General features: G+C 45.9%; 1 pseudogene; it reads left to right on the top strand.

Moving 5' to 3' along the window:
- Positions 1–1650: 1650 nt before the first annotated feature.
- LOC123186834 (tau-cadinol synthase-like) lies at positions 1651–7591 on the top strand (annotated as a pseudogene).
- The last annotated feature ends 2929 nt before the right edge of the window (positions 7592–10520 follow it).

Genomic DNA, 10520 nt, shown 5'->3' on the forward strand with positions numbered 1-10520 from the left:
ATCCGTGGGGGGAAGGGGGGATGAAGGCTGATGGGATGCTAAAGAATGAGTCTGTGAACCAGAAATGCTCATATTGTCCATATAGTTTAAGATCTGTATGGTTGTCTCCTGGTATCAAGTGGAAAGGAATGCAGTTTTGCCGGACTTGTAAAACACAAGATTCTCTTGGTTCTTAAAGGATCATGTTTTTAACACAGTGGAAATGCGTTCCCCTATCCTTATGCACACTACCACTTTTCAGGTATCGCCCTTCAGCACTCACCATGGGTCTTGTGTACGACTGCATTCCCTTGCTCATCGTTCTTTGGTTCCGTGCTTTGGAGAGTCCTGGACTATCCCTTTTGGGGTTGTCAGAAGTCCCAGCTGAGAATATGCATGGTTCTTCTACTCGGCTGAAGAACATGATTGTCTACCAAAAGAATACACTTTTTTTTCTTCTGTTCTGTACTTGGGTTCCGGCCTTTTACTTGTGCAGTTGAGCCGGCACACAAATATACTCCACACGAGTGTGGGTGTTCTTGGCCTGTTGTTCATGGGATTAATCATGTAGATGATTTCGGGCAGGTTTTTGCTTTGTCTTCTATCCTTTTTGTATCAAAAAAATGTATCTAGAACATACTCCGTAGTTATACTGAACAAGAGCCATTACTGAAACGGTGCTTGCAAAATGGTTTGATTCAACAACCTAATAAGTACAAACATGGTGATAAGGACTCCAAATCCGCACGCTTGCCTGTTTGCGGATCTGGCGGACACTATAGTATGCAGCCAGAAATGCACGGTGTACGCAAAGGATTGGGCTGGATACTATAAGGGTGGTGATATGCAGACCGTGCACAACACTGCACACAAATACCCATAACTACTTAGCTTACTACTAGTTAGATGATTTCAGTACATCTTAATTCTTGTATTGAAGATACACAACCTAATGCATTTAGATGACTAATGGGACAGATTGCCTTCCAGGGGGCCCGCCTCTGCCGATCCTCCTCTGCTCCACGACCGCTCTGTCTATCATGTCTTCTTGATGCCTCTGCATATGTTCACCACCTTGCTGATTACTTGGACACATTAATGGGAGGTTAGTCGTACCGATCAAAAAATAATACACAAACAACAGATGGATTGGAGGTCAAATGCAGCAAACCTGCGTAGGTGAAGATGCAAATGCAGATTGCGACCATGTAGTTAAAGATACTACCACGGAGGATGTACCGTGGGTTCGTGGCGGCAGTGTATGCGAAGACGAGTGAACACATGTCGACGAAGGCTATAAACTTGAGCGCGCGCATTCGAGGGATGGTTCGGTAAAACAACTCCTTTGAAAGCATGAGCATGATCAATATTGACACAAGGAAGGAAATGTCCGAGGCCAATTTAAACCGGAAATAATTGGGCCCGTAGTTGCGGATCATGACGGGCTCTCCAGCCTCGTGGCCTCCCGGCCTAGCGAGGTCGTCTTGCCCGAGCCCACTGGCGGAACTATGTTGAGGCCGAGGGGGGCAGCGCCTTGGACCAAACTCTGAAGGAAAAAAATTTAGGGAGAGCTTAGATGAGATTCTTTTTAGCAATTTACAACCTCAAATACTCATGTTTTTGCATTGGCCCCCAGCAATTTGTACCAAGCTCCACCAGTGCCAGAGCCCCATGGGGGAGGCAATGCCCAGCGCGATCGCCGCAGTGGCAAACAAGCTTGTCAGAAGGACAAGTTGCGTCTTGCTTTCTTTGATCCACTTCCTTTGCGCGCGTAGTTCTTGGTCGCTGTCGCCGTCGTCGCCAGGGACAGGTGATGCAGCGTGCAGCGCCGCCGCGGCAGCCTCCACCGCCGCAGCCGCACGCTTCACGACATCTTCCGCCGCCGCCGCAGCCTCCACAGCCGCCGCAGCGCGCTGCACGACATCCTCGCCACCGTGGTCCGGGCTATCCACTTGAAGGAGCTCAAAGCTATCTCTGAGTATGATCATTCACATATACTCAGCCAACTATATCACTATATATACATACGTTTGTGTACATGCTTCATTGGGACTACCTATCAATTTTGTTAGTATGCATGGATTTTTTCAGGTGGTATAGTGATCTTAAGGGATACGTGGGGCTAAGTTTTGCTCGGGATCGTGTGGTGGAGTGCTACCTTTGGGGCTACTTTTTGTTCTACGAGGAAGAGCACACGCTCCCGCGAATGATCTTTGCCAAGTTATTTTTGTTAGAAGTATAATTATATTTAAGTTAGTGATTAGGAGTTAGAGGTAATATTGGTTTAAACCATGTATGATTAGGAGTTAGTGATTAGGAGTTTTCGTCCGTCCGTCTCGGCGATTCTACGTCAAGCCGCCGTCTGTTCTGACTACACACGTGTGTATGAACAGGGCAGAGACAAGCGACTTGCTAATGCACTCAGGCGAGCTACACAGGTCCCGACGGTGAGCGATCGACGCTGACTCCATCGACCTCCAGCGCGTGGGACTACAACGAGCGATCAGTGAACGTGAACCAATCTTGACGCCTCTCAGCCGGGCGTTTCGATCACGGGAGGGATTTAACTCGAATGCTATCTCAGATGCATGTATGCAGGTACTTGCCAAGGTGGGTTCTACACGTGCATGTGGCCAAGACTACGTCAACGTTCAGTCGTACGGCTCACCTAGCAATCCTGCATCGACATCGTCCCACGACATCTTCATCAAGCCAACAGCACGGAATCACCTGCACCAAGCCCGCGCCGCGTCATCAAGTTGTACGACTACGCTAGGCTACAAGCCAATATACTTCGTCAAGCACGTCTACGAAAAGCGATCTCAACATGCACCATCCACACGGAATGAGATGCAATCTTCATCGACTTCTCCGGGTGCGACATGGCATCGACACTTGGTCGCCGCGGAGGGACGCCTTCAAGCGACGCATCATCGTGGACACGCCGCTGCGATGCCATCGCTGACACTTCATCGCCAAGGTCTTCATCAACGTGGTCTTCATCATCATCATCGTCATCATCATCAACACATCGCCGCCACCTCAATCATAAGATGGATACCTAGCGTCCTTTAACAGACTTTTCTGCAAGACGCAACCTCGACGACGGCAATGACCGCGTCACGACGGCAGCATCGACCGCGTCATCCACGACGGCAAGACTGCATCGACGCGGCGTCACTATAGTGATGACCCTACAAGGCCACACGGTTCTGGCAAAACCCGTGTGTGCTCGCTAGGCTTCCTCCGGTCTTGGTAAAACCGGTGGACTCATCGCCGACGACACCCTCTGACATCCACAAGGTGCATCGTCCACGTCTGCAGCTCCGTCATAGCGCATATTTTTGCGTCTCCGGCTTTGTGTGGCTTCATCATTCACGACGACCACATCATCGACCACGACTACCTTGACCACGGCTACATCACCATGATCGGCTACCTCGACATTAATGGCTACGTCTACAGCAACTCATCGGCAACAACTCCAGTCAACAGCGTCCGCCTCGTCACTCGCGTCCATGACATTCCCGCTGTGACTGCAGGAGGGAATAGAGAAGGCAGGAAGGCACTAGAAGGGGATGCAGTTACCATCCTAGGTGTCGTCCCATGAGAGACACAGTTGATGATGACGCAGCGGAGAAGACGACGGAAGCACAAGAGTTCAAATTCAGTCATCATCGTCCGCTTCACTCCCGCTACGACTGAAGGGAAATGTTAGAAGTATAATTATGTTTAAGTTAGAGATTAGAAGTTAGAGATGATATTGGTTTAAACCATGTACGACTTGTCTCCTACTCCAAGTCTCTCTCTCATATTGTACTTCTATGTTGAAAAGGGATGGTCAATAACAAGATGAACCCAATGCCCAATCTTCCCAATAGTATTCCTTAAGTCTTGAATTGATATACCCCATACACGGGTCAGATCAATACAACACAATATTCAGCCATCCTACAATTTCTACAATTTTTTCTGCACATACTGAGTTGGATGACACCAATGATGTTGGTGCCACCCCTGAGGAGTATGGGAAGCTCGACACAGCCATACAAGGGTTATCTCTCTCGCCAATCTCTATATATGTGGTGAACAACTATTAATTCTAGCAACAATAGATGAATGAGCCGTATGCATCTTTCTGATGCAGAGGCTGGGGTAAACCCCCTTTTCAAAAAGAAAAACAATAGATGAATTTGTGTCACTTGTTTGAACTAATTAATTTGTCACGCAGATGGGAGGAGAGTTCCGTTTCTCTTGTTCCAAGATATCTAAAGAAGTTCTATAATAAACTGCTAATCTGCTTTAAGGAGGTCGATGATGAATTGAGACTCAATGGGAGATATTCGATTGATCACATCAAGAAGGAGGTAAAATTATGTACCTCAATAACATTTTTGATTTAGAAGACATATATTGATTGCCCATGAGGGTAACAAATGTCCCATCATAATCATGTCGTAAAAAGCTTTCTGGTCGCTTTTAAACATGTCTAATTAATTTTAGCCCGCAATGATCATACATTATATATAATTTTTGTAGTAAAACAAGGTCAGGGTGATTCTTTTTCAACTAGAGAAACTAAAATAGAAAGGACCAAAACACGCCTCACGATTTTAGTTAACAGAGCTCAGAGATTACTCTTTGGCCCCATCCTCCCCTAAAGGCTAATTTTTTTTAAATAATACATTTTTTATTAATTTTCAGAAATAATACACCGAAATTTTATTTTCCAAAAATAATACGGCCTCGTCCCGCTAGAGGACGACTGCAATTGGAGACACCTCCCCCTATAGAGGCCCCGCTGCACAGAGACATCCACAGGTACTGTCTAGTTATTAATATTGCACTGTCCTTCAAAATTGTCCATAGTTAAGTTGTTAGTTAATTGTTCAACGAACACCAAAAGTTTAGGATCACAAAGAAGGGGATCAACAGGACTGCTACTGAGTGGCTGGATAGGGTTCAGCCATACGTTACACAATGGGAGACTGCGAGCACACATCTCTGGCACGAGAATCACAATTTTGATATGGACGAATTCAATCTCTATCTGCAGCGGTACATGACGGGAACACGGTTATGCATCATTCATCACAATCACCTAGATGAGATACCTGCCCCTAATACGGCGGATATGTACCCGAGCTATGATACTTCGGGCGCTAGGCAGCAAGCGGTAAGATATATTCTATTCATATAATGCAAGTAGTCCATACATACTTTGGCATGCGCACGTAATAATCGTCCTCACAATTTCAGGCTGAGTTGACTCGCGGACTTGGCGAGGAGGTGTCCAACTTTCAGCGTTCACTGTCGTCTGCACCTCTAATGCTTCCTCGGGCTCAGGTCCAGACCTGGATGTCGCGCATTGAAGAGAAAGTACGTCTGTGTATCGGGCTATTACGTGCACACGCACTTTGGACGTACTTCACTAGCATCCCCCCGCCACTCCACGCACCAGCAGCCGCCGCATCACTGGACTGGTCAGCTCGAACCCACGCATCACCGACATGATCCGCGTCCACGTCTAGCAGAGAACTGGACGGCCAGGCCACCACCTCCTGACCAGGCCGGTAGTTCGGCGTGGCAGTACCAGCCGGATCCCACGTCTGCCTACGTGTTTTGGCCACGACCTCCGCCTACAGGTATGTTTCTTCATATTTATTCTTGTGAATATCAATTGGGCCTGTATTTCATCATTACTTATGTTCGTCCATCCAACAGGGTCCTACGGATATCAGCCGTATGGACATGACGCGCCTATGTCCGGATCCGGGTGGGATAGTGACCATGAAGGTGGGCATAACAGACAGGATTTCTTGTCGCAGCACAACGAGTGGATGGACATATATACGACTCCTGCACCACCTCGCACACAGGAAACACAACATGACCAGGCATGGTCTGAGCTTCCTCCCCGTAACGTTCGGGCACCCAACAGGTATATGTGGCCGACGCCGCCTACACCACCTCCACGACGTGCCGGACGACGTGGCTGATGCTTGTCTACCACTATATCTATCTATGTACGCGAGGGACGTATGTATGCTACCTATGTATGCGGTTGGAACTAACCATCTTCCTGGTGGACGACTGGAACTAATCATCTTTCTGCTGGACGAGTAGTAGCAATAATCTTTCTGCTGGACGATTAGTAGTAATAATCTTTCTTCTGGACAAGTACGACTAATAATCTTCCTGCAAGACGACTGCGACTTATCATCTTCCTGCAAAGACGACTGGTGGCCAACCTTATAGACGATTGCCCAGTCGGCTCGCTGGTGGACGACTGGACCCTAATCGTCCACTAGGAAGACGATTAGGTCCAATCGTCTTTCAGGAAGATGATGCCGTATTATTTGTGAGAAATATCAAAACGGCGTATTATTTCTGAAAATTAATAAAAAAATTGTATTATTTAAAAAAATTAGCCCCCTAAAGGAGGTACTCGATGAGTTTTTGAGTTAGTACTGCGCGTAGGAGACTAGTAGTCGATGATGCTAAAGAGAAAGAAAATGTCTGTCTGCTTGCCTAACCATTTGCTATTTCGATTGAACAACTTCTTGAACTAATGTACGTCTTTGGAACATAGAAATTTTATGATTTACTAATGATTCGAGATGTAAGTAGAAAGTGTAGCCGTTGAGAGGCTCATTGTTTCCGGCATGAGGATCGTTGGGACATTGTCGTCGGGAAAGCATGTAAGTTAATACAATATTTATGGTTTGTTACCAAACAACAAAACCTTACATGTACCTCACAAAACAGGCAATGTTGTAATAATTGTCCAGTACTAGTTTGTGCAAAAGGCACATGGATTGGCTGTTAATTCGTGTAAAAAAACCTGTCATCTTGTTTATCTTGGGAAATCATTTCTATGTCTATTTTTGAAAGAATATTACTATAAAAATAGTTGTGTGTTTAATTAATTGCTACCTTTGCTCGTGCGGATGTATGCAGTTCCAGCAGCTGTCTAGTTGTTATCTCCAGGAAGCTGAATGGTTGCACAAAAACCATAAGCCCAGGTTCGAAGATAGATTGCATTTGGGTGCCATGTCCATAGGCGCGACAGATCTATGCGAGTATGCTATGGTTTGCATGGGTGATGTAATGCCCAAGGGAGCACTGGAGTGGGCACTTGGATACCCTGACGTCGTCATGGCATGCGCCGAGATTGTTGGGCGCCTAATGAATGACCTTGCTGCTTCATCCAAAGTACGTTGGTAAACACACATATATGTGCAATTAACCATGTTTATTTGTAATTGGCTAATCTCTAGCAAATATTGAATTAGATAAATTAACGGAAACGTTCATGCAGCCCCGTAACAACAGGGACGTGGCCAACTGTGTGGAGTGCTATGCCAGTGAGCACAAGGTCACAGAGGAGGTCGCCTTTGCTGCCATCGACTCGATGATAGAAGATGAGTGGAAGACCACCAACCAAGCTCGATTCAAACATGGTCGTGAGCTGCTGCCTGCGGTGTAACGGGTCATCAACTTCACTCTCAGTGGGCCAGTGTACTACGGTGATAGGAAAGATGCTTTCACCTACAGCTCGCATCTTGAAGACATCATCAAGAGCCTCTTTGTCAATCTCATTCCCATCTAGCTACTACTCTGCAAACCTCATGCAGGCATGCATTAAGTATTTGTTTTCTTATGGACCTTCAATTTCTGTTTGTTTTCCATATCCCGGGATTAATTAGGTAGGTCATGTGTCATGTGTGTACACGTAGGATGCGGAGGTCGGGAAAAAATATAGGCGTACACGAGCTCATGTTTCAATGTGTGTGACATGTGCGTATGTGTTGCATGTCCGATGAACCGAAATTTTCGAATGTATGGAGCACGATTAATAGATTAGTAGTGTGTTTGGTTTGGCAAATCCATGGTCCAGTTCTTACTGAATCGTGCGCTCATATTGCTAAATTTATGTGGGAGAGGATGATTGTATCATTTTCTGGCTCTGCTCATATGTGACTCGGATTTTCAGTGACTGGTTGGTACAATATGTAAGCGAGCCCTTCAGTTAATTCGGTTCATCAGTTGATTGTTTTTCAATGGGAAGTTATATTATGCCATGAAGACGTATGAAAGTGTCGAACAGGAAAATAACACAATAAAAAACAGCTTCGTTTCCATCTTTTCAGGCGAAAAGCATCAACTCCAATTAGATAGTATCTGTATAGCCTCTTTGCTCAAATAAAACCAAGCCTCTTCCTTGACTTGATTATTTTCAAGCACATTTGGAGATCAAACAGATAATCTACTTAGATATTGCTATCCAAACACATAACCTATTTCATCTGAACTCTACTCATACAGACGTGATAGCGCATGCCACTTGTCCTGAAACACTGAATATGGAGTTAATTAATAGTATGTACCTGCACTTCCAAGAAAGGTAGGAATTATTGAGGATTTCATAAAATGAAGAAAAGTAATTGACTGAATGTCGTGCCAGACTTCATGTCTAACAGTCACCGGACTAATACACTTGAAATCTGATCGTATGAAGTTTAATACATCACTGGAGAAATCTCACATTCAACAATATAGAGTGGCCCTGAGTGACTACCTACTAAACATCGCCAATCATTTCACTAACTCAACTCCATAACAAAAACAAGCTCACATGTGTGTACATATGAGACATGCAGGAAATATTTTAAGGATAAACAAGAATGCATAAAAATAGAAGCGGATAAGCCAATCCTATACCTTGGCATTGACGAAGCGGATAAGCCAATCCTATACCTTGGCATTGACCAACTATTTCGAGAAGCACCTAAGCCTACAGGTCTTCAGCTTATCCAAGACCTTATATATAGATTATGTCAAAAACAAAATGCAAGATTACGATTGTGATCTAGATAGGACTTGAACAAAAGTTATGTAAATTAGGAATACTTTATAAAAATTACTACATGTTTACAAATATACTCTACAGCTCATTTCAAAGTTCTTGACCTTCTCGAAATAAAAAAAAAGATTTCAAGTGAGGTCGACATTGAGAAACTACTGCAGTTCTTATTCACTCAATACGAACAATAAAGGTTTTTAACAAATGCATATAGGCATTCATGATGAAGAAATCAAAGGAAGTAGTTATTGACCTGTGTTGCGCCAGTTCAAGTGGAATGAAGCCGTATTGATGCCACAATAACATCCATCCCAAAATAAACTGAAATATTTTCCGATGTCGAAGAGTCATAATTATCTGTCGATCAAAGTGCAAGATCAGAAGTTACAAAAAATAACAACAAGACTTTGGAGTCTTGGAAAATCATTGATATCTTCGATGCACATTTTTTTTATAGATGCATGTCAAAATGAGCAAGCAAATGGGATGAGGGGATGTTGGCCGCATCTCCGTCCTTACAATAGTCGGTTGAGTTCCGTTCTAAAAAAATGTGTCTTCCTTGGGTACAGCTCGTTGCACAAAGGTTATAAATGCCTTCATATTCCAACAAATCATGTGTATATCTCGCGTGATGTTGTCTTTGATGAGCATGTCTTTCCTTTTTCTAATCTTCCAACTTCTGTCACCACATCTCCTGTATCATTGCATTCATCTCCTTTATTGCCTGACCAATTTGTAGATGCTGCACACTCACCTCTTTTGTTGTCTAACCACGGTACAGGAACTGCTAGAGGTGCTCGACTTGTTCTCCTGGATGATCCACCTGCAGATCCTACGGCTACTTCGACGGATCACGTCGATCATGCCGCTACTCCTCCCTGCATGCGGCATGCAGGGTCTCCTGCGCCCGCGCCTACTGCGCGCTCGGATCCGCCCCCGACAGCGGCGACCCTGCCCGCGACGAGTCACGTCGATCACGTGGTCGCGCCTCCCTGCATGGGCCATGCAGGGTCTCCCACGCCCGCACCCGCCCTGCGCTCGGACCCGGCTCCGTCAGCGCTGGACTCGCCCGTGTCCCCTGGCTCGGGCTCGCCTATGTTGACTGGGCCGGCCTCGTCTGTGTTGTTCGGACCGGCAACGCCCTTGTCGGCTGGGATGCCTCCTGCCAGCCCGCCTTCGTCGCCGTCGCCTGTGCGGTCGCCAACTGCTGGCCGCACCCTGCTGCTACCACCACCTGCCATGTCTTCACCTCCGGAGACGCGGGTCTCTCCGTCTACATCGACGGCTCCTACATCAACTGCTCCTGTTGTTCATCGTCCACACACTCGCAGCAAGAGTGGCATTGTTCTTCCGCGTAAACGCACCGATGGCATGGTTGCATGGGTCGCGGCATGTATGGCTCATTCTGACACCGATTCTACTGCTGAACCCCGTCACTATCAGGCAGCTATGGTATCCCTCACTGGCACTCTGCGATGGAACAAGAATATCAGGCATTGCTAATGGTGCGTGGCGTCTTGTTCCTCCACAGAGTGGTGTCAACATTATTGATTCAAAGTGGGTATTCAAAGTCAAGCGACATGCTAATGGCTCTATTTAACGGTATAAGGCTCGTCTTGTTGCTCGTGGGTTCAAACAACGTCAAGGTCTTGATTATGAGGATACTTTCAGCCCC

This window comes from Triticum aestivum, chromosome 2A (assembly GCF_018294505.1).
Source record: "Triticum aestivum cultivar Chinese Spring chromosome 2A, IWGSC CS RefSeq v2.1, whole genome shotgun sequence".
NCBI lineage: Eukaryota > Viridiplantae > Streptophyta > Magnoliopsida > Poales > Poaceae > Triticum > Triticum aestivum.